This window comes from Hemicordylus capensis, chromosome 4 (assembly GCF_027244095.1).
Source record: "Hemicordylus capensis ecotype Gifberg chromosome 4, rHemCap1.1.pri, whole genome shotgun sequence".
In the NCBI taxonomy this organism is placed as follows: domain Eukaryota; kingdom Metazoa; phylum Chordata; class Lepidosauria; order Squamata; family Cordylidae; genus Hemicordylus; species Hemicordylus capensis.
Genome location: NC_069660.1, coordinates 82878653 through 82902383, shown reverse-complemented (window position 1 = coordinate 82902383; position 23731 = coordinate 82878653). Strand labels below are relative to the sequence as shown.

The window sequence follows — 23731 nt, the reverse complement described above, 5'->3', positions numbered from 1 at the left end:
TTAATTTGCTATAATTGTGATGATCCTGGCGTACAGCTCATGAAAACCCCAAATCCACAATCTCAGAAAATTAGAATATTACATGGAACCAAGAAGACAAGGATTGAAGAATAGAACAATATCGGACCTCTGAAAAGTATAAGCATGAATATGTATTCAGTACTTGGTTTGGGCCCCTTTTGCAGCAATTACTGCCTCAATGCGGCGTGGCATGGATGCTATCAGCCTGTGGCACTGATGAGGTATTATGGAAGACCAGGATGCTTCATTAGCGGCCTTCAGCAATTCTGCATTGTTTGGTCTCATGTCTCTCATCCTTCTCTTGGCAATGCCCCATAGATTCTCTATGGGGTCAGGTCAGGCGAGTTTGCTGGCCAATCAAGCACAGTACACTGTATACTTTTCAGAGGTCCGATATTGTTCTATTCTACAATCCTTGTCTTCTTGGTTCCATGTAATATTCTAATTTTCTGAGATTGTGGATTTGGGGTTTTCATGAGCTGTATGCCATGATCATCACAATTATAACAAATTAAGGCTTGACTTATCTCGCTTTGCATGTAATGCGTCTGTCTCATATATCAGTTTCACCTTTTAATTTGCATTACTGAAATTAATGGACTTTTGCACGATATTCTAATTTTCCGAGTTTCACCTGTATAATGTTCTATAAATTATCTTTGTTTCCTTGACCCTTAAAGTGTCAAAATGGCTATAAATGGGGGCAGCAGGGACCAACAGACTCTTCAAGTATGGAGGTCAAAATCCTATACACACTGACCTGGAAATAAGCACCACTGAACACAGTGAGACCTACTTCAAGGTAAACATGAACAGGATTGTGCTGTAACAATCAAGATCGGGCTCGATATGAGAAAACAGACAGGTTCATATATGGGAGAGGAAACTAAAGCCTCTTCAGTGACATGGGCTAACTAAATTATGAAGTCTTACCCTCTAACAAGGTAAGCCAGAGTAAGCAGGACCTGCCTCACACAGACACAAGTTCTGGCCAGTTGCAGCATACCACTCATATAACTATTTAGTCTGGATTTAGCAGGGAATAAGCCATCGTAAACACTGCAAGTGACTTAAGTCCAAATAAACATGCATAGGACTGGGCCACACTACTGACCTTTTTCTCACTATGATAGCTTTGTATGTAGAAGTTACTAGCAAAACTGCAGCATTTCTATGTGCTGGTGCATATGACTTTTAGAACAAATACCCTGTTCCTATGGAATAGAAAGTTAGAATTGTAATTTATCACACTGATTTGTATCAAAAACAAATTGCCAATTCCAAAGTAATCGTGAAAAGATCTTGAGAACGATATTTACTTACTCCTCCATGTGACAGTCCTATGGAGAAGTTATAACAATAATGGGCTTATACAAAGCATTTTAATCCAGTTCTCTAAGCTTCACTCACCCATTCCCTTTCTTCTGCCCTGCTTGCTTTCTTGCACTGCAACTATATTAGCCAACATGCAATACAAGATGCAATGCTATTTAACTTGTTTATAAATGGTCTGAAGTCCAAAACAAACAGTGGAGTGGTCACATGAGCAGAGGACACCAAATTTCATCAGTGTATGATGAAATGCCAAACAAACTGTAATAATGCAAGGAGATAGCTCCTAACTGGGGAACTGGATAACAAAATAGTGGATGAGAATAGTGAACATTATGCATACTGTGACGAACACTACAATAAAACCCTGTATAATCATGGGCATCCACTAGTTACTTCTGTTCTCTAGGGCCATCTCAGCTTTCTGTCTACTAAGCTCCTGTATAAAACATCTGTATAATGAAGAACCTTTGAGACTCACAGAGGAAGTGAACTAAATTTATACACTTGATACAACAATGTAAAAGTGTCACAATTCTGTATACTCTGAAAAAACAGTGCTATAGAGAAGGGAGCAATAAAGTTTCCAGGAGTGGTGGGGAGTTCTATTTTTATCTTTTGTTTATTCTTTCCTTTTGTTATCTGGCAGAAGAAATATGCTTAGGTTAGGTAACTTAGGTGCAGCAGCTTACACCCCCATCCATGATATGTATCATATCTGTGACCATTACAATACTTGAAGAAGAGCTAATGCATGTATGCATTTTTATTTCATAGATCTATTAAGAAATATCATTTTATGTTGCTAGCTAAGATATGTAAAGTTTATGTTCCCAGAGCAGTTAATAAAATTAGGTGCGATAAGTTACTACCACATTTCAGGTTTACACAAAGTTATTTTTAGAGAAGGGGGTAATTTCTGGGCCTTCACTTCTCTACAATAACTGGATTACTGAACATGTAAATAAATTCTAGGACTGGTTCTATATCAGAGTTCCATCCTGTCACAGTGCCACCATTCTAGAACTGTCAAATACTTCTTACATTCAGAAGATGGGTCTAGGATGGCACCTGTGTCTTTGAGACAGAATACCTTTCATGCTGACTGACCAAAAGGTATGACTACCTCCCTGGCCCAATATGGCCACCTCGGATGGCAGAGAATTGGGCAATATTCAGTTTTCAGGCAATTATTATTTAGCATATCATGATATTATCATTTGGGGAAGGTACCATTAGTGGTTTCCATCTGAAATGTCTTGGTACAGCTCTGTACTCCCAGTGCTATACCGCTGATAAGAAACCTACTTTGCTATTGTTGAATTGGACTAAGGTCCAATTCACACTCACCAGCAGAATCACTTTTGTACTTGAAACCAGGAATAAGTAAAGTAGAGTCAATTGCATGGTTTCTTCCCATCCAGACATCACCAGCTCCTCCGAACCGATTAAATGGTAAGGAACTATGGGAGAGGAGAGCTGGTCTTGTGGTCGCAAGCACGACTTGTCCCCTTAGCTAAGCAGGGTCTGACCTGGTTGCATACGAAAGGGAGACTAGAAGTATGAGCACTCTAAGAACTTCCCCTGAGGGGATGGAGCCACTGTGGGAAGAGCAGAAGTTTTCAAGTTCCCTCCCTGGCTTCTGCAAGATAGGGCTGAGAGAGATTCCTGCCTTCAGGAGAAGCTGCCTGCAGGAGAAGTTGCTGCTAGTCTGTGAAGGCAATAACTGAGCTAGACAGACCAATGGTCTGACTCGGTATGTGGCAGCTTCCTATGTTCCTATGCACACAGCTCCAGCCACATGCAGTAGCAACAACAGGGAAGGACTGCTGCCTTGCCTTCATGCTCTGCTCCTGGGCTTCTCAAAGACTTCTGCTTGGCGATTGCATAAAATATAATGCTGGGCCTTTGGTATGATCCAGAAGGGCTCTTTGAATATGCAAAGCATTTTGATGTTGTTTTATCTGTGAACAGTTACAGAAAACTTCTCTTCAGGACAGTTGTTGGAAACAGAGGATGATATAACTATGAAAACAACTGAATACTCCTTGTCACTGAGAAATCAAGTGTCCCAGCTACTTTTGGTCAGTAAGTACTCTGGTAGGTATTACAAATTCTCTTCTATCAGCAAACATCCATACCACTTTCCACAGAGATTCTGCTGACACTCCTACAAAACTTGGCCAAGGCAGAAAATATTGTTTTTCAGCAGCTATTAACCGTCAGCCTCTAAAGAGAGGATGGGATTCACAAATGCAGATACATTAGAGCCCTTCAGGTATCCTTTGCATTCCAAACAAGATGCTTAGGGTTACAGATCTAATCAGCATTCTGCTCATATTCGCCTTCCGGCCAGTCAACAATGATGCAACTGTTGAACTTATTTGTAAGGCAACTGGCATCTCGGACATTTGGCTGCACTGGTGAACAGTTAATCCATGTGGCCCAACCAGTTGTAGATTAAAGCTAGGGGGATCAAAAGGAATCCAGGCACGTCTGGTAACTAACTTCTCCAGATTTAATAAACGTTCCTATTTACTCTGCCTCCCTCATCCTGTCCCTTCGTCTCTGCATAGCAAGCATTGGCTCAGAAACACATGCCACCTGACCAAACACCTTTCAGGGGAATCATAATTAAAGAACAACCACCACCAAAAAAACCAGACAGACGCTGCATCTGTACTGCCTAGAGTGACTGTGAACAGTCACTCTGTGAACAGGTTGCCCTGCCGCATCTCTACCTTTTGAGTCCAAGGACTCAGTCGCACCCAAGCCCACCCAGAAACCAGAACAAGAACCACCACGAGTTAAGGGTCCTCAAATCCCAATATTGTCTGCCATCGACAGGAAGTCGCTCGGATGCTGGGACTGGGGACCAACCAGGCTCCTGATAGGCGAAGCGCTGCTACAGTGGAAAAGAAGGTTCCGTTTTAACATGCAGGGGATGGTGTACTTAAGCCACCAGCAACATGCAAACAGCTGAGAAGAGAGCGAAAGAGCGCGCATTATACAGGAATGAAGCGGAGGGAGACGGGCGGGTCTCAGGAAATACGCTGGGCGCGGGGAGATCAACAAAAGGGAGAGCTGTAGGCCAGGACGAGCATCAACGGAGAAAAATAGCTGCGGGACAGACGCCTGGCTCTGGGAAAGAAAAGCACGGAGGATGCAGAACTGAAGCACGCATACACATGTACACACACGCACTCCTGCTCCCCACCATCATTATCTCGGACATTAGTTCCCACACCCCGCCTTCTCACCGGAGCAGCGTGGGGATCTCGGCCACGCTTCCTCCAGGCTCGAGTTCTGGCTGCCCCGCTACCCGCCATGCCGGGCCGGGCAGCGGTACAAGGCTTGCAGCAGCAGCAACAGCAGCAGCAACCACGGCTTGAGAGGCAGGAGTCGCTAACCAACCACACCATTAGGCAGGGCTCCCGATGGCCAATGGAGAAAGGGGAGGGGCATTTTCCGCAAAGCATCGACGTGCTGCGGGAGCGCGGTGGGCTTCCACCCGCCCAATCAGATACAAGATGGGGCACGAGCGAAGGACGCGCGCTCCTGCCCAATCATTTGAGGCGAAGCGTGGAGGGTCCCCAAATCCCAATATTAAGGGTCCTTAAATCCCAATATTGTCTGCCATCGACAGGAAGTCGCTCGGATGCTGGGACTGGGGACCAACCAGGCTCCTGATAGGCGAAGCGCTGCTACAGTGGAAAAGAAGGTTCCGTTTTAACATGCAGGGGATGGTGTACTTAAGCCACCAGCAACATGCAAACAGCTGAGAAGAGAGAGAAAGCGCGCGCATTATATAGGAATGAAGCGGAGGGAGACGGGCGGGTCTCAGGAAATACGCTGGGCGCAGGAAATACGCTGGGCGCGGGGAGATCAACAAGAGGGAGAGCTGTAGGCCGGGACGAGCATCAACGGAGAAAAGTAGCTGCGGGACAGACGCCTGGCTCTGGGAAAGAAAAGCACGGAGGATGCAGAACTGAAGCACGCATACACATGTACACACACGCACTCCTGCTCCCCACTATCACCATCTCGGACATTAGTTCCCACACCCCGCCTTCTCACCGGAGCAGCGTGGGGATCTCGGCCACGCTTCCTCCGGGCTCGAGTTCTGGCTGCCCCGCTACCCGCCATGCCGGGCCGGGCAGCGGTACAAGGCTTGCAATAAGCGTCCAGTCGGTGAGGGGCGCATCTTCTTATTTTTCTCCCACCCCCGAATTCCGCTTCATTCCTAGGCGGGGCATGAAGCATCTTCAGTAGCCAATCGGAGAATGGCGTGGGAGGACCGGTGCTCGCGGTGCGGAGATCTGGAAGGGTCAAGAGGGGATACCATAAAGGCGTGAGATCTCAGACCCGGGGAAAGAAACGACGGCGCCCAGCTCATGCATTTGACCTAATCTAGATTGCTGAAGCTGCTGGTCACGAGGAAAACATCTTACTTGAATACCATGATTCATGTAAGGGCTTAGGCAAATCCTGAAGAGCCAATGGCATTCTTAGGTAACCAGGGCTAGATTGTGTTTTGCAAAGTGCACACACTTGCCTTTAGGCAGCCTCACCTCCCCATCACCGAAGGTGGGCACTCTCGAAAATTTTAACTGGTCTGTGACGAAGTAGAGACGGAATACACAGCACAGCTTCTCAGCAGAATGGCTGGCAACACTCTTAAAAAAGGGTCCTGGGAGCTGGATGATTATGTTAGGGAAAGCACAGCATGTTGGGTGGGCTGGATGGACGCGCCCCCCCCCCCGCGCCCGCCGACACACACACTTCTCTCCATCATCTATCAGTAGCAGAGCTACCAGTGTACTGAGGCATCCTTGGAACAGGGCTGCCTCACCTGCCCTTCCCTCCCTTCCCCATGAGGGGTGGGTAGGTGCAACAAAATTTCTTAGCCTGTCAGATTTTCTTGGGGCGAGCAAGAGGAGCATGCACTCCAAAGGAAACCGCTTTCTTTTTTTCTGCCAACAATTCCTGTCAGATTTTCTTACCTTCTTCAAAATGGGAACAAAACAAATCCAAATTTTGCAGAAAAGCATCAGATTGTTACTTATGTTATTTGGCACCCTGGAATATAAACCTGAAATATAAGGAGGAAAAGACAGTAGTGATTATGAAGTGATGTGAAATGCTTGGAGAGAGGGTAGGCATGCACTGTGCTTGCAACAGGGTGCTTACATAAGAACAGCCCTGCTGAATCAGGCCTAAGGCCAATCTAGTCCATCCTATTTCACACAGTTCCCACCAGATGCCCATGGGGAGCCCTCAGGCAAGAGATGAGGGTGTGTCCTCTCTCCTGCTGTCGCTCCCCTACAACTGGTATTGAGAAGTATCATGCCTCTGAGGCTGGAGGTGGCCCACAGCTACCAGACTAGTAGCCATTGATAGACATGTCCTCCATCAATTTATCTAAGCCCCTTTTAAAGTCATCCAAGCTGGTGGCCCTTGGCAAAGAAGTCCATAGATTAATTATGCACTGTGTGAAAAAGGCCTTTTCTTGGCAGTCCTAAATTTCCCAACCTTCAGTTTCATAGACGATCCCTAGTTCTAGTGTTGTGAGAAAGGGAGAACATTTTCTCTCTGCCCACCTTCTCCACTCCATGCATAACTGCATACACCTCGATCATGTCTCCCCTTAGTTGCCTCTTTCCCAAAGTAAAGAGCCACGGATGTTGTAGTCTAGCCTCAAAAGAAAGGTTCTCCAGGCCCCTGATCATCTTGGTTGCCCTCTTCTGCACCTTTCCCTATCCTTTTTAAGATACAGTGCCCAAAACTGTACACAGTTTTCCAAATGGGACCACACCATAGATTTGTATAAGGACATTATAATATTAACATTTTTATTTTCAATCCCCTTCCTAATGATCCCTAGCATAGAATTAGCCTTTTTCATAGCTAACTTGGCAAAGAGGCTCCTTTTAACATGGTGATTCTCTTTATTTAGCAGGGGGAGAGTAACTGGCCCAATTCACCCCTAGCACAGTACATCCAGTGACTGTTGCTGGTATCTATCTTATGTTTCTTTTAGATTGTGAGCCCTTTGGGGACAGGGATCCATCTTATTTATTTATTATTTCTCTGTGTAAACCGCCCTGAGCCATTTTTGGAAGGGTGGTATAGAAATCAAATAAATAAATAATCGAATCACTGCTAAACACTGTCTGTATATTCAGTAGCGATATAGCATTGGAGTTTGGACTAGACAAGTGTGCTACATTAATAATGAACAGAGGAAAAATAAGAAAAACAGAAGGAATAGAACTGCCCAAATGGAAGCAAGATCAAGAACCTGGAAGAGAAAGAACATTACAAATACTTGGGCATTCTCCAGGCTGATAACATTGCACACGCTGAAGTTAAAAGAAAAATTGGAAGTGAATACATCAGGAGAGTTAGAAAAATCCTCAAGTCCAAACTCAATGGCGGGAACACCATACAAGCCATAAACACCTGGGCTATACCTGTTATCAGATACACTGCAGGAATAATAGACTGGACCCAGGCAGAGCTAGAGACGCTAGATCATAAGACCAGGAAAATCATGACCATCAATCATGCTCTGCACTCCCACAGTGATGTTGATAGGCTATACCTCCCTCGCAGCTCAGGTGGAAGAGGAATGCTGCAAGTCCATCAAACAGTAGAGGCCTTGAAGAATATATCAAGGACAGTGAAGAAGATGCACTTAAAATGGTCAAGAACGAGAAACTATTCGACACCAATGAAACAAAGCAGGCCTACAAGAAAGAACAAGAGAAGAACCGAGCAGAAAAATGGAAAAATAAGCCACTGCATGGTCAATATTTGCACAATATAACTGGAAAATCAGACATCACCAAGACCTGGCAATGGCTTAAGGATGGCAACTTGAAGAAAGAAACAGAGGATTTAATACTGGCTGCACAAGAACAGGCACTAAGAACAAATGCAATAAGAGCAAAAGTTGAAAAATCAACAACAAACAGCAAGTGCCGCCTTTGTAAAGAAGCAGATGAAACAGTGGACCACCTAATCAGCTGTTGTAAAAAGATAGCACAGACTGACTACAAACAAAGGCATGACAAGGTAGCAGGGATGATACACTGGAACATCTGCAAAAAATACAAGCTACCTGTAGCCAAACATTGGTGGGACCATAAAATTTAAAAAGTTGAAGAAAATGAAGATGTAAAAATATTATGGGACTTCCGACTACAAACAGACAAACATCTGCCACACAATACACCAGATATTATTGTAGTTAAGAAAGAAAAACAAGTTAGAATAATCGACATAGCAATACCAGGGGATAGCAGAATAGAAGAAAAAGAAATAGAAAACATCACAAAATACAAATATCTACAAATTGAAACTGAAAAGCTGTGGCAGAAAAAGACCAAAATAATCCCAGTGGTCATTGGCACCCTGGGTGCAGTTCCAAAAGACCTTGAAGAGCACCTCAACACCATAGGAGCCACAGAAATCACCATCAGCCAATTACAAAAAGCAGCTTTACTGGGAACAGCCTATATTCTGCGACGATATCTATAACTACAGCAACAACATTGACAATAAAATTCAGCCATCCCAGGTCCTTGTGAAGGACTCAATGTCTGGATAAAACAAACCAGTCAATAATACCTGTCTGACTGTGTAAACAAGAAATAATAAAATAATAATAATAACTGCCATGCACTGAGTCCACACTTTCAGTGAGCTGTCCACCATGACCCCAAGATCTCTCTCCTGGTCAGCCTAAATAGTTTAGTGTCATCTGCTAATCTGGCCGCTTCACGGCTTACCCCAACTTCTAGATCATTTATAAACAAGTTAAAGAGCACTGGTCCCAGTACCGATTCCTGGGGGATCCTACTTCCCTCCATTGTAAAAACTGTCCATTTATTCCTACCCTCTATTTCCTGTCCTTCAACCAGTTACCGATCCACACATAAACCTGTCCCTTATCCCATGACTGTGAAATTTATTCAAGAGCCTTTGATAGGGAACTTTGTCAAAAGCTTTTTGGAAATCCAAGTATATTGTATCAACTGGATCACATTTATCCACATGCCTGTTGACACTCTCAAATAACTCCAAAACGTTAGTGAGGCAAGACTTTCCTTTGCAGAAGCCATGCTGGTTCTTCTTCAGCAAGGCCTTTTCTTCTATATGTTTAAATCTCCATCAATTTATCCAGCACTGAAGTTAAGCTAAGGTAAAGTGTGCCCTCAAGTCAGTGTCAACTCCTGGCAACTACAGAACCCTGTGGTTTTTCTTTGGTAGAATACAGGAGTTTACCATTGCCATCCCCCACGCAGTATGAGATGATGCCTTTCAGCATCTTCCTATACTACTGCTGCCAAATATAGGTGCTTCCCATAGTCTGGGAAACATATCAGCGGGGATTCAAAATGGCAACCTCATGCTTGCTAGGCAAGTCATTTCCCGCTGCACGATTCGGTAATTTCCCAGATCCCCCCAGATCCCTTTTTGAAAATCAGAGTTGCATTGGCTACTTTCCAGCCCTCTGGTACAGAGCGTGATTGCAGGGACAAGTTACATATTGTTGCTATCAGCAATTTCATATTTGAGTTCCTTCAGTACTCCTGGGTAGATGCCATCTGGCCCTGGTGATTTGTTAATTTTTGGTTTTCCAACTCAAATTGGCCCAGTTCTTCAGCCTCTAAACCTGAGAAGCTCAATTCCATTGAGGGTATATGGCCAGTATCCTCCACCATGAAGACAGATGTAAAGAACTCATTCAGCTTCTTTGCAATCTCCTTATCCTCCTTTATAATCTTATCCTCCTTTCACACCTTCATAATCTAAGGGGCCAACCACCTCCCTGGCAGGTTTTCTACTTCTGATATATTTAAAGAAGTTTGTGTTATTCCCCTTAACGCTTCTAGCTATATGTTCCTCAAACTCTCTTTTTGCACCCCTTATTGTCTCCTTGCATTTCTTTTTCTGGAGTTTATATTCTTATTGTTTTCTTCATTTGGGCAAGACTTCAATTTTCTGAAGGAAATCTTCTTCTCTTTTATAGCTTCGCTGACTCTACGTGTTAGCCACACTGGTGTCCTGAACTTGGCAGTACCTTTCCACCTTCTTGGTATACATTCCACCCCCATTGCCAGTTGGCTCTTGGCAAGCCTCAGTGGGGACAGAATGGATACAGTGAGCAACAGCAAGAGAAGGGAGCAAGGAGTAGTTACAAGTGGCAGCACTACCCACAACTTCTATGCAGGTTTTCTTCTTACCTTGCATCCACACAACCAAAAATTGAGAGCATACACAGCTCCCAAACCTGGTTAGAACACAGTTCTTGATTGTGTGAATGACCTCATAGGGTTACTTGATCTGACATGGAAAGCCACTGGCAGCAGCTGCTTGGCCAAAACCGGAGACTGTTCAGTCAGCACCAAGGCCTACCAGACGCAGGGGCATAGCCATCATTGTGCGAAAGGGTTCAAAGAACCCAAGCCGCCAATGGTAGGAACCGCCGAAGAAGCCCCTGGGGGGCATGGCTTGGGCTCTGGAAGAGCCCTGAACGAACACCCCCACCCACCCGGGAGTCAGTGAGCGCTTACCAATCATTTTCAGGCAGCATTTGCTGCCTGAAAGCATCTATTCCCCTTTCTCTCCCTCAAAGAGCATAGATTAAATGAAAGGGAAGGGCTCGCTTGAGGCCACGCTCCCTTTGTACAGATGTCACACGCAAAGGGGTCGTGGCCTCGAGCTCTGAGGGAGCCCATCTCTTTCATTTCAGGCAGCGCTTGCTGCCTGAAAGCATTTATTCTCCCTTTCTCTCCCTCTCTGAGGGAGAGAAAAGGGAATAGACGCTTTCAGGCAGCAAACGCTGCATGAAGAAGATCAGCAAGCGCTTGGGACTCCCGATAACCCGGGCAGGGGCGGGACAGTTAACCAGGGCACACAGGACGTCAGCAGAGGGGCTGCCAGGTGGGGCTGGACCCAGGCCACCACTTGGCTGGCTCCACACCTGACCAGACGAGCTTCTTTCAAGCAGAGCCAGCAGGATTCTCCTCTGTACTCTGAAGATTCCATGTTCAGTTGCCAAGCTTTCCAGTTAAAAGGATCTGAGGCAGCAGAGCTGAGAGCCTGCATAGATATTTGTTGTAGAAAATCTAAGATGGAAGAGCAATATCCAAGATGGAGAAATGAACCAAAGTTTTACTCCCTGGCTATGGTATTTGAGAAAGATGCTGTGATTGCAAAACAACAAACAATAGCCTCTCTGTGGCTTGAAGGTTGAACATGTGCAGTAGCTATAGAAATGTATCTCGCCTAGAGTACTGTGACTGGTCAATGCTGGTCTGAAGACATGCAGTGTATGGGTACTCATTCTGACCAAATGTATTTGCATAACTGATAAGGCTTTGGTATATAATCTGTAACAATTTTGTGGGGTGGTTCTTTCACCCTGGTGATTGATGGAGACCCCGTACCATGATCAATAAAGCTTTGAATCTGAGGAAACGGTGCAGCCTCTGCCTATAATCAACCCTAGTTGGAGATTTCACATTGCAAGAGCAGACAGGATAGATGATCTGACACAGTGTAAGGTAACTTCCTATATTCTTGTTCAATTTGCCCTGCCTAACTGGCATCTTCCCGACATCTTGAACAACTGCTGTTTATTAGCACTGCATATTTTACTCAATTAACTTTGCCTAAAAGTGTTCTGAAGGACTTACAGTCTGGTTCACACCAGCAGTGGCCACTATACGTGATGATGTCAGGGCTGCAATGAGAACACACCCACTATAACATCACTAAAGGATGTGGTGACACGATCTCAACACATCCTTTTATCACATGTGAGGGGTGTTTATCAAAAATCATCCCCCTACATGTTCTGCAAAAACCTGTATATACAGGGCTCTCATGTTTAGTGGCGGGGGGGGGGGAGAATAAATGGCCCTTTTCCATCCAAGCACAGTATCCTTCCAGTGACTATTGCTATCTATCTATTTCGTGTATCTTTTTAGATAGCAAGCCCTTTTGGGACAGCAAACCATCTTATTTATTTCTCCATGTAAACTACTTTGAGAACTTTTGTTGAAATGTCTTATATTAATAGTAATAGAGTCATACTAGCTATATGGGGAAACAGTTTTATATATTAAAAGGGATCCACAGAACCCAATTACTAATTAAAGAAGATCTGAATAACTTCTAGGTCAGCTTAACAGAACTTTGATAAGTCCCTCAGGAATCAGTTTATTTAAGAGGGCCTAGTACCTAAATGAAGGAGGGCTTTGTACCTTGCATGAAAGGAATTAGTACCACCAAGCATCCCAGACTGATCAACATTTTAAGCAGATGGGAAAGGCTACCACTGCAAACAGGATGCATGTCCTCATATATACAATCAGCATTCAGCTGGACCACCTTTCTGTCTCCCTTCCACAACTTCTAAGGAATTACTAGATGCTAGAGGGCTCCACTATGCATATCTGCTCCAGTCAGCTGTGTTAGCTCTGGAGATCATGAACCACATGGCCTCTGATATAAATGATTAGATGCTTTTAGCAAAGGGCAAGAGAAACCATTATCCAGATAGTTAAGACAGACAGCAACAAGGTTCTCATTTGTTAATCAGCCAGTGTTTTGTGCCTCTGGAAACACTACTCCGTATTCTCAGGTGTCCACATGCTGGAAAGTCTCCACAACAACATCAGATTTCTTGCCACACTTAACTTTGAGATGAAGATCCCTGTGCAACCAAGAGCAGCCTATGCAGGCAGCTATCAAATTGCCACAGACACAATTAGAGTCATGATTACTGGATAGTGCTTAGCATTTTAACATGGCCTTATTTCACATTTAGCTGTATTTTCAAACAGATGTCATGCCAGTTGCTATGGGAACATAACAGCTGGGGAGTAATTAAGTTTGGTTAAACCCTATTATGTTGTCTTACCACTTTTCTGCAATTTGCTGGTGCTTTGAGATTCAGACTGAATCAGAGGATAAGAATAGGGCCAAAGCCTTATTGGAAAAATTTGACTCCCCAGGACTGTTCAGAACTAAGAAGAAACAATAAAGACTCTAAACTTTAATGACATTGGAAGGATAGGAGAAAGCACAGGGGGCAGCTGTCTGAAAGGGGAATGAAAGAGTAGCAGCATATAAGGGAGAAATAGGAGACTGTGACATTTTACTTAATGATCTATTATATATTTTGAAGAGTTTATGGGTGTGTTTTTGCAACAGAAAGTCTTACTTCCCAATTACCTATAGATACCAACTTTTCGCATATACAATAAAGGAAAAGTGTGCTGTCAAGTCGGTGTTGACTCCTGGTGACCACAGAGCCCTATGGTTGTCTTTGGTAGTTTTTACACCAGAATATGCTGGGGTGGGGGGAAGGTTTACATTTTATGTTTAGAAGGAGTTTTGAGTATCATCATCAATTTTTATGTTCTGAACAGATTTTTTAACACTCAGTCAGATCAATGATTCAAAAATGAATTCTTAAAAATGTTTTTGCAAGGTTTGATTCTGTTGCTTAGTTCAGTTCCCACTGAGGGAGAGGCCATAGCTCTGTGATAAAACAGAAGAGTAGAGCTGGTCTTGTGGTAAGGAGCATTAATTGTCCCCTTTGCTAAGCATGGACTGCTCTTGGTTTGCATTTGAATGGAAAACTACATGTGACCAGTGTTCCCTCTAACAATGATTCCCAGGTGTTGTTGACTACAACTCTGATAATCCCCAAGCAAAAGCGATTGCAACTGGGGATTCTGGGAGTTGTAGTCAACAACATCTGGGGATCCCTGTTGGAGGGAACACTGCATGTGAGCACTGTAAAATATTTCCCTTAGGGAATTAGACCTCTCTAGGAAGAGCATCTGTATGCCTGCATACAGAAGGTTTAAAATTCCCTCCCTGGCATCTCCAAGATAGGTCTGAGAGAGACTCCTGCCTGTAACCTTGGAGAAGCCACTGCCAGTCTTTGTATCATAGACAATACAGAGCTAAATGAATCAATGGTCTGACTTGATAGAAGACAACTTCCTGTGTTCCTAATTGTTGCCTCAGTTGTAGCACTCCCTATCTGTGGAGATGGTCCTCACAGCCAAATGAAGGCTACTCTCTTTATCCAAGCTTTTCAGCTATGGGAGGATCTTGGATCATTGTTTTTTTAATTATTGCCTTGCTCCTGGGTTTGTTTTTAGCCTGTATTTTATTATGATTTTTACCAATTTTAGCTGTTTATGTATTAAATGTTGGGAGCTGATTTGGGGTCTCTGTGATGGAAGGCAGCCTAAAATTAAAAAAATAGTAAAAATTAGCATTGGTTTACATTCAAGATGTATTGTTTTGCTATTCTTTGGTACTGTGAAGTAGGGATGTGCACAAACCAGTATTCGGGCCAGTTCAGCAGTGGCGGGGGGTTGGTTACCTTTAAGGAGCAGGGAGAGTACCCTTACCCCTACTGGCACTGGCACTGAAATCACTGGCGTTGGATGGCAGCATACCTCCTTCCTTGCCGCCCCGGTCAGCATTATACTGGAAGTGGCCAGTGCATGTGAGTAGTTTATATACATACCTGGGCGGAGCCTAAGTAAGGGCAAGTGAAGCCATAGCCTAGTAAAGGCAAGGAACTATGGGCAAGGTGAACACCTTGCCCATAGTTCCTTGCCTTTACTAGGCTATGGCTTCACTTGCCCTTACTTAGGCTCCGCCCAGGTATGTATATAAACTACTACTCATGTGCGATTCAATACCCTTTAAAATGATACCAGGCTTTAAGTCCAGTAGTACTGTAGCATACCATTATGTTTTGACACTTAGTATACTAAACTCAAGCACTAAGTTAAAAACAAAAATTACACTACAATATTGTCCTGGCCCAATTCCAAATTAATACTGAATTCCCCTCAACAGTGAGTTGCCACAAACTGCTCCTGTATTCTCTCAGTTGGGGTTCTCAAACTTGGATTCGCAGATGTTGAACTACAACTCCCATCGACTTGGAGTTGTAGCATCCTTAGGTTGGGTGGAGCATCCATCCCTAGCATCCTTAGGTTGGGTGGAGACTTAACAGTAGGCAATTGCCACTGATATAGTTGAAACATGTGCACACATGCACCAACCACTTCCTGTACTACGTTGACTAGGGCAGCAAGGAGGTATGCTGCCACCCCGCACCAGTGATTTTGGCAACAGCGCCGGTGGGGAAAAGGCAGGAGTGGGTGGGTAAGGGCACCCTTCCTAATCCTTAAAAGTCCCCCACTGTTACCTGAGGGGCAACAAATTCCCCAGAACCATAAACCAGATGGCAGAGATGGCTGAAAGAAGCAAAATCACCATTTATTGAACCAAAAAAACCAGCGCTGATGGCTCCCCTCTGTGCCTAGCGGCCTGCCAGAGAGTCACGCGCAGCTGCCTTTGTTTTAGGTAATTATACTTCGGCATAATTACATAGCTGGGCATCAACATTCAGCCCCGAGGGACCAATCGTTTCATTGGTTAACATCATTGTCCGTCATATTACAAATATTATAATCATTGCTGATTAGACAAACATTCCTCCAGTACAATGAAGCATTTCTACTATCTTTCTCTTCTTCTCTAGCCAGATGTCCTTGAGGTGTTATTTTTGCAGACTTTTGCTTTTCAGGAGATACAAGGAAAGGGGGGCCTCTTTCCACACTCTAGCCTGTCAGCAAATTTATGGCTTTACAGCTTGCAATTTGGCAAGGCAACTTACAGACCCTATTAACCATTTCTTGACCAGTGCAAACCTGAGTCCTGTCTCACACTCTTTGCGGCTGAACCATCGCCCTAAAACTTCAAGCAGTTTCTATCTCAGAAAATGGAGAATGGAACAATTACAAAGGCACTGGATTGCAAAGACACCTTCCCATTCCATGAGAACAAAGTAATTACAAAGCAGCTTTCAGAAAAGGCATTTTCCCTCATTCCACATTTCCCCCCTTAGAAGCCATTTTATGGCTTCTCTTCCTGAGGTAACCTTGTATACATAGCCATTATATGGGGGGCAGTTTCTTTTCTTACTATTCTCTCAGTGGCCTCTCGTCCCAAGGAGACAAACAGGGGTAATAAACAAGGTATTAATAATCAACCAAAAAGCAATATCAGAACTCCTCCCACCACGGTTTTCAAACCTCCAAAGTACTCAAACCAATTTTCAAACCAATCGGGGGTGGCTAGGCCTTCCCAGTTCTGGACTGGAACATGAGCTATTTTGCGCATCCAATCAGTGATTTCCTCTATGGCCTTCCCTTGGTCATTGATCTGGATACAACAATTAGACAGGTTGAATTTTCCACACACACCACCCTCCATTGCTAGCAGATAGTCAAGTGCTAGCCGATTTTGATATACTTCTGTGCGGAGCTGGGTGTTAGTTGTGGCTAGGAGGCTGAGAGCCAAAGAGGTCTCATGTGTAATTATTTCAAGCATGACTTGTAACCTTATAATGCGATTGAGCATGTATATGGGGGTTCTGTACCCATAACTTCCATCTTGAGCCCAAGTGGCGGGCCCATAATACTGTATTATCCACTCTGGGGGCCATTCATTGTCCTTAACTTTGCCTTGTTCACTAAAATTGAACTCACCAGCCACAGTCTTTAACACTTGCTGAGACTGATTCCGACTACTACATCAGTCAGGATTTAAGGACTAAATAGTACATAGTTGCTATGAAAAAGTGGATCAAATCAACTCTCACCCCCCTTTTGTGTCCTTTTAGGGTCTGTCATGGCCAAAGGAAACCATGGAGAGCCCTAGAATGTAAAAACCAAGAGTCCTTGGTCTTGTTCAATGTCGCAGGATTTTGGCTATCCTGGATGTCCCACTTGTATTGCTTTGGCTTGTTTGGCTAGTGTTCATAGACAAGCTCGGATGTCCACGTGCTTGAGAGCCTTGGCTCCCCCCTCATGGGCAATGTGGAATAATGTCGTATAATATCTGGCTGGCCTGTTAGCCTTCAGGCCTTCTTCAGATATTTGGCATCAAATCTTTAACTACAGCACTCTGGGATGCAGGAGGATCAGGAACAAGAAACCTGCATCACGGCCATTTCCTCGAACACAAGACAGGGCAGCCGATGGATGTTCCGTCATCCTTGGCCTGGACTGGGAATGCAAATGGGGAACCCCCCTCAGGAAGCAGCTGTTGCTGATGATGGTTAGCCCAGTCTGTCACACTGCCGGTCCTTCTGAAAGCTCCTCTCTCTCTCACTTGACCACTGCTTTGGTCTGTAACAGAAAGACATCCCTCTCGGGAGAGACAGTTCAAGGCAATCCTGCTTATGCTAGAAATAAAAGACAGATGCATGTATTACCAATTTCCCTCCCCTGGGTAGGGACAACATGCTGAAACTGAGTTCCTGAGTAGCCCAATACAATAAATAAACCTGAGGCTATTTTCAATTTGATCTTTTGGCATTTTCTTTCCAATTTATGTTTTTACAGAAAACGTGAAGAAAATTAAAAGTATACATTTATACAAGGCTTTTCTCCAGCTTCCCTTTAGCTCAAGAAAATATTACAGGTTTGTAGTAACAGGAAGGACACACACACAATCTGACATCGGGAGAATGGAGTGGACAGAATTTTGCCCTTTCTTCTGCATATACATTTGTAGCAAGTCACTAGAACACTTTCACAAATACAACAAAAGTCCCACCTGTACCAAGTTGAGTGGCAGAATACTCTCTGTATTTTAACAGAATGCGGAATCCCACACAGAGCCTAATAGAAACAGAACTGAACAGAAATAAAGTTCTCAGGAACAGAATCTTCACAGAAGCATCTCTGGGCACCCATAGAAACATACACACATATACACACCCACAGCTCCCCAGAAATTAGCATCAGTCACAGTTAACATTTAAACAAACATTTTTGATGGAAAACAGGGAAGTTCACATTTTAAATACCATTTTAAAAACACAACAAAATGAACAGCTACATATTTCAAACTGCATTTAAACAAAATAAACTGTGATATAACATTTAAGTCTGTTTAGGGCTTAACCCATGAACAAGTTAACCAGTCAAGCGGAACAAAGAAACCCCAAGAAAACACAGTCACTAGCAAAATGGACTATAAATCAACATTCTTTTCCCCAGCCTATCTCAGACCACATTCCTTATACCATCCAAAACAAGACCTTGCCTCTTGACTCTGCTATAAATCTCACAACTCAACCCACTACATACTTTTCATTCCGTTAAAAACTTCCCTTTTGTCAACACCCCGTGTTGGTGTGAGCAGGTGCAGGGACTTGGTGAACTGTCCCTGCCTGGGAAAATCAGTGAAATCAATTTGGATATACTCAATTAGGGCTGCCTCTACTGCCTGAGCCCCAAGGAGCACAACGGGCTCCTATCCTGGCACATGTCACGTAACGTGCACAAGCTTTTTCCCCTAAGCAGACACGTTGCAGACATGTAGGGATTCCTGCAGTAGCCTTTCGGGGCCATTTCTTCCCCTGTGTGCGGACTGATGGTAGTGTTCTACCAAAACGTGTCCCAACCCTCTGGGCATTGCCCGCCTGCTGTCTGGCTGAAAGGACCAGCCCCGGTCCCTGGCTGGTGACTCAGCCATCCTGGTTTCATCCTCTGGGTGTTGTGGGTCCCAGAGGTCTAGGGGTTGGACAACAGGATCCCCTGTCGGGCTGGATCTGTTTGCAGACCCTCAGCCACTCCTTGGGCTGCCTGGTCAGCCCTCCTGTTGCCTTGTGCCTTCCTGCCATCCCCCCTTTGGTGGCCCCTGCAGTGCATAACAGCCACTTGCTGGGAACACCAAAACAACCTTGGGGAGGCAGAAGATCTCCTTATTGTGTCTCGTCTTCTGGCCCCCTATGCTGATGGTAACCGGTTTGTCCTAGCCCTCCTTGGGGAGGCCAGGCTGACAAAGTCTCCTGGCTCCTGCCTCTACGTCCTAGCCTGTTCTTTCTCTTTGCTCAACTTACCCATGCCTTCTGAAGTGGTGGCCGCCAAAAGTTAGCCTTTTGTCTCTGGCCATGAGCCTTTTCCTTGGGCATTTCTCTGCCCAAACCTTACTGGAAGGCTCCCGGCTTTGTCTTGCGCTATCAAGACTTTGGTGGCCTCTGGTTTCCCGTCCCACCACGCCTTCCACTTCCTTTCTATCTCCTCTCCCCTGTCTGCTGCTTTCCTTCTCTGTTCTCCTTTTTCCCTGCTTCTCCACTTTCTGTCTGTCCCTCCTTGTCCTACAACCACCCGGACATTTCCTTCCTGGCTTCACAACAAGCAACTCCAAACAACATGCCAAACCTTCAGTACTGCACACCTTCCTTTCCTTTCCTAAACCAGCCTCTTTCCATCTGGCTTCCAACAATTAACCAGCCTTTACATCACATGCACCAAATAAACCTCCTGAAACATCTCTACCTCTCTGAACCTTTCCAAGTGAATCTGTGCCAATCACCTACAACTTTCACTTCTCCTCTTGAGATTTACCTCCATCTCTGCTGGGCAAATGGTCCCAGCCTGCTTGCCTGGGCCTCTGCCCTCATGGCTACTAAGAGGGTTGCCTGTTGCTTGCAACAGCTCCCGAGCCATGGGGGAGGGCGTTTGGTCTCAGGGACCAACCTGGTACCTATGTAGGGGTTTAGCCTGGGTCCCCTGTAACTACATTCCACACCTTCTGGGTTATTAACATCTTCAATTGGCCAGGATCATGATGATCCCATAATTTCCTGCCTTCCTGATTTCTGAGTTGGGGCAGAGAGCAAACTGCCTCCTTCCTACCGTGTTCCTAATTCCCACTGGCCTTGGGGATGTGGACCCCCAAGTGCTTCACACGGTCCTGGCAGGCTTGGGCCTCTGGCTCTCGGGACTCTGTAGCCTGTAGTCCCTCAGAGCCCCCCCAAACCTGGCTTTAAGCTCTTCAGCATCAACCCTTCCCGTCCCATTGTTTTCCCAGAGGTATGCTCTCTTACACTCAGAACAAACAGACAGTTCGGGGGTGGGGGGGACAGACTGCGGGTAAGTGGTCCACGCAGTGAGGCACAAAAAGGGTTTTAGACAGACAAATTCGCGCTTCGCACCTCCAGTTTGGGTTCTCCTCCCGTCGCCGGGATAGAAAACTTACTCAGGAGTCCCGCCTTGCCTCAGCAAGGCCACTTTCACGGTGGGTTTCCCCCTTTGGGGTCCCCCTCTGCACTCACCAAACTTTCAAACTGCAACCATTCACACCAACTCCTCCCTTGTTCCTCCTCCCAGAGCCTGTCCTGCTTTTAGGCAGTGCCCTCTGCCTGCAGCGGCTCTGACACAGGGCGGGCTACTCCCTGGTCTCCTGTTAGTCCCAGGACTCCCAATACTTCACCTGTCCGGACTCCTTGTGTTGGTGTGCCTCGTTCCGCACCCATCTTCGGTGGGCTTGGGAGTCTGGGTCTCACGCCGCCGGGGGTCAAGTCCTTCCTTCTTTCAATGGAAGAAGTGGCGCCTGAAGGGTTGCTCGCCCGCGACGAGAGAAAAGGACCCCCAAGTAGCCACCGATGAGCAGGTAATCACCAGCAAACCATCCGAGCCCTCACGGCACCAGTTTATGTTACCTGAGGGGCAACAAATTCCCCAGAACCATAAACCAGACGGCAGAGATGGCTGAAAGAAGCAAAATCACCATTTATTGAACCAAAAAAACCCAGCGCTGATGGCTCCCCTCTGTGCCTAGCGGCCTGCCAGAGAGTCACGCGCAGCTGCCTTTGTTTTAGGTAATTATACTTTGGCATAATTACATAGCTGGGCATCAACATTCAGCCCCGAGGGACCAATCGTTTCATTGGTTAACATCATTGTCCGTCATATTACAAATATTATAATCATTGCTGATTAGACAAACATTCCTCCAGTACAATGAAGCATTTCTACTATCTTTCTCTTCTTCTCTAGCCAGATGTCCTTGAGGTGTTATTTTTGCAGACTTTTGCTTTTCAGGAGATACAAGGAAAGGGGGACCTCTTTCCACACTCTAGCCTGTCAGCAAATTTATGGCTTTACAGCTTGCAATTTGGCAAGGCAACTTACAAACCCTATTAACCATTTCTTGACCAGTGCAAACCTGAGTCCTGTCTCACACTCTTTGCGGCTGAACCATCGCCCTAAAACTTCAAGCAGTTTCTATCTCAGAAAATGGAGAATGGAACAATTACAAAGGCACTGGATTGCAAAGACACCTTCCCATTCCATGAGAACAAAGTAATTACAAAGCAGCTTTCAGAAAAGGCATTTTCCCTCATTCCACACCACTACCAGCTCCCCCACCGCCGAACCAGCCCGAATGCTGGACTTCCGAACCAGTTCATGCACATCCTTACTGTGAGGCACACACAGTGGTGATTAAGGGACTATGAAGTATCCTTCCTTAGAAAAGGCATTTGTTGCTGGAATGTTGTTGCTCAAGTGGCTATCCCACTTGGCAAAGGGCTCTGCTTCCCTAAGTGACTCTCTTCCCTCCCCATCCATCATTTCATAGGAATATTGCCTGAGAGGACAAGATGACCTGTACATTCTATTCAGCCAATCAGAGAGAGAGAGAGAGAGAGATTCCTGTACAACTTAGCACTAAGGGATGGCAATCAAAGGGAAATTCAGCTGAATAGATTAAGGTAAGAAAACAAATCAATGTGGAAATGAACCCCATCAGCATTCTCATCATGTCTTGTTGCTAACTTAGTCTTTTCCAGGTGCATTTCTAAGAAAAGCATCCCAGCAGGGGCCTTTTAACTTAAGGGAAGTATGTGCAGACTGCTCTGCAGGCGATAAACTGAGCCCAGCAGCCAGCATTGTTAGCAAAATGTCAGAGAGGTTAGGTGGGGCCCCGGGAAGTAGCTGTCCTCATTCCTAACCAAGCTCTGCAAAGTTCATAGGGACTTAAAGGGAGATCTGCTGATACTTATTTTTGTCTGACTCAGAACCTGAACAGTTGCACAGAAAAGATGAAAAGGAGCATCATACAGCATGCAGCACTCACTGTAGAGCTTCTCTTGGCACCATACTGATCTAGCTCTTGAGTGTCAGCACTGATGATTCATCAGCCACAGTTCTCAGGAATCTGTTGCTCTAAATGAGTGGCCATAGCCTAACTTTACTAATGCTGACTCTGTGGTGAACACCCTGGTTGCAGCCTGTTCGCAACAACTCTAGCCAGTCTCTCAGCCACTCCAGCTTCAAATGTTACAGCCTATTGACACAGGCAAAGTTGCCCATGTTGAAAATGCTTGAGTTCTGGCTCTTGAGAGTTAAGATGGATTTTTGTTTAATGTTTTGCCTACACAGGTACAAACTTTGATTTTGCTGCTTAGTTCAGTTTCCACTGGGGGAGGAGACATAAATAAAACACATGTTTTGCATGCAGGAGGTCCAACTCCAGTCCCTGACATTTCCAGTTAAAAAGACTAGGTAGAAAATGATGGGAAAGACCTTTGCACAAGAGCCTGGAGAGCAACTGAGTAGGTAATACTAGCCTTGATGGACCAATGGTCTGTGTAGGTATAAGGCAGCTTCATATGAAATACCTAATGTTTCCACTGCAATATTGGCTAGGACAAGAGCAATTCTGGACAGTGCCAACATGAATGGAACTGCTGAAACTTGAGCTCAATTTTCCTCAGAATCCTGGGAGACAGTGTATAAGACCAGCATGAGAGAGAATTAAGAGAGGCCAGGCTGAGAGAAGGCAAGAACATTTACGTTTTAGAGCTACATAAATGATGGTGATGAGGGACTTGCGACATTATCTGTAGCACCTCACAACATAAGTAGCCAGCTGCTCTATTAAACAAATTTCAAGTTAAAAACATTTTCTCAGAGGAAATAGTTAACTCCTGCCTGCAAGAGATAACTCTCCTCCCTACAGAGGCGTAACTATAGGGGGGGCAGGGGGGGGCACGTGCCCCGGGCGCCATCTTTTCTGGTCACGTGGGGGGCGCCGCCATGACAAAAAATATTTTTTTATTATTTTTTATTTTTTGTTAATACAAATGTTTCCTGCTCAGTGCAGCAGCGCTGCAGCAGTCAAGGGGGCGTGTCAGTGCCCTCTCCCCCACGAGCGGTCCCTTCTGCGCTGCCCGCACCCCCCCCCCATTGCGTTGCTGGCGCCTGGCGGCCAGTCAGTGGCCTGGCTTGGCGGCGTCGGCGGGTGCTTGTGAGGAAAAACCTAAGTATAATGTAGTATGTTGGGGGGGCGGGGGGCGCGGGGGGCGCCATTTCAGTGCTTGCCCCGGGCGCCGTTTTCCCTAGTTACGCCTCTGCCTCCCTAGTAACTCAGATAGTTATGGCACATCCCCACCCCACTGTCAAGAACCTAATGAGCTGGGAAGGACTAAGGAGCAAAGTCATTAAGACTTAAGAAAGACTTCTTT

The 23731-nt window shown here is 45.3% G+C and overlaps 1 protein-coding gene across 12 annotated transcripts in view; it reads right to left on the bottom strand.

The window, feature by feature from the left end:
* The window catches only part of ST3GAL3 (ST3 beta-galactoside alpha-2,3-sialyltransferase 3), a 341725-nt gene extending 336013 nt beyond the window's left edge, over window positions 1-5712 (bottom strand). For 3 of the 12 annotated variants that reach the window (XM_053249788.1, XM_053249787.1, XM_053249789.1), the window contains exon 1: window positions 4614-4961. The gene's annotated coding sequence lies outside the window, so the exon portion shown is untranslated. Of the gene's footprint in view, window positions 1-1135; window positions 1214-1431; window positions 1481-4613; window positions 4966-5430 lie in introns of those variants that run through there. The other 9 variants (XM_053249779.1, XM_053249790.1, XM_053249783.1 and 6 more) reach the window with 7 other exon arrangements.
* Between the last annotated feature and the right edge of the window lie 18019 nt (window positions 5713-23731).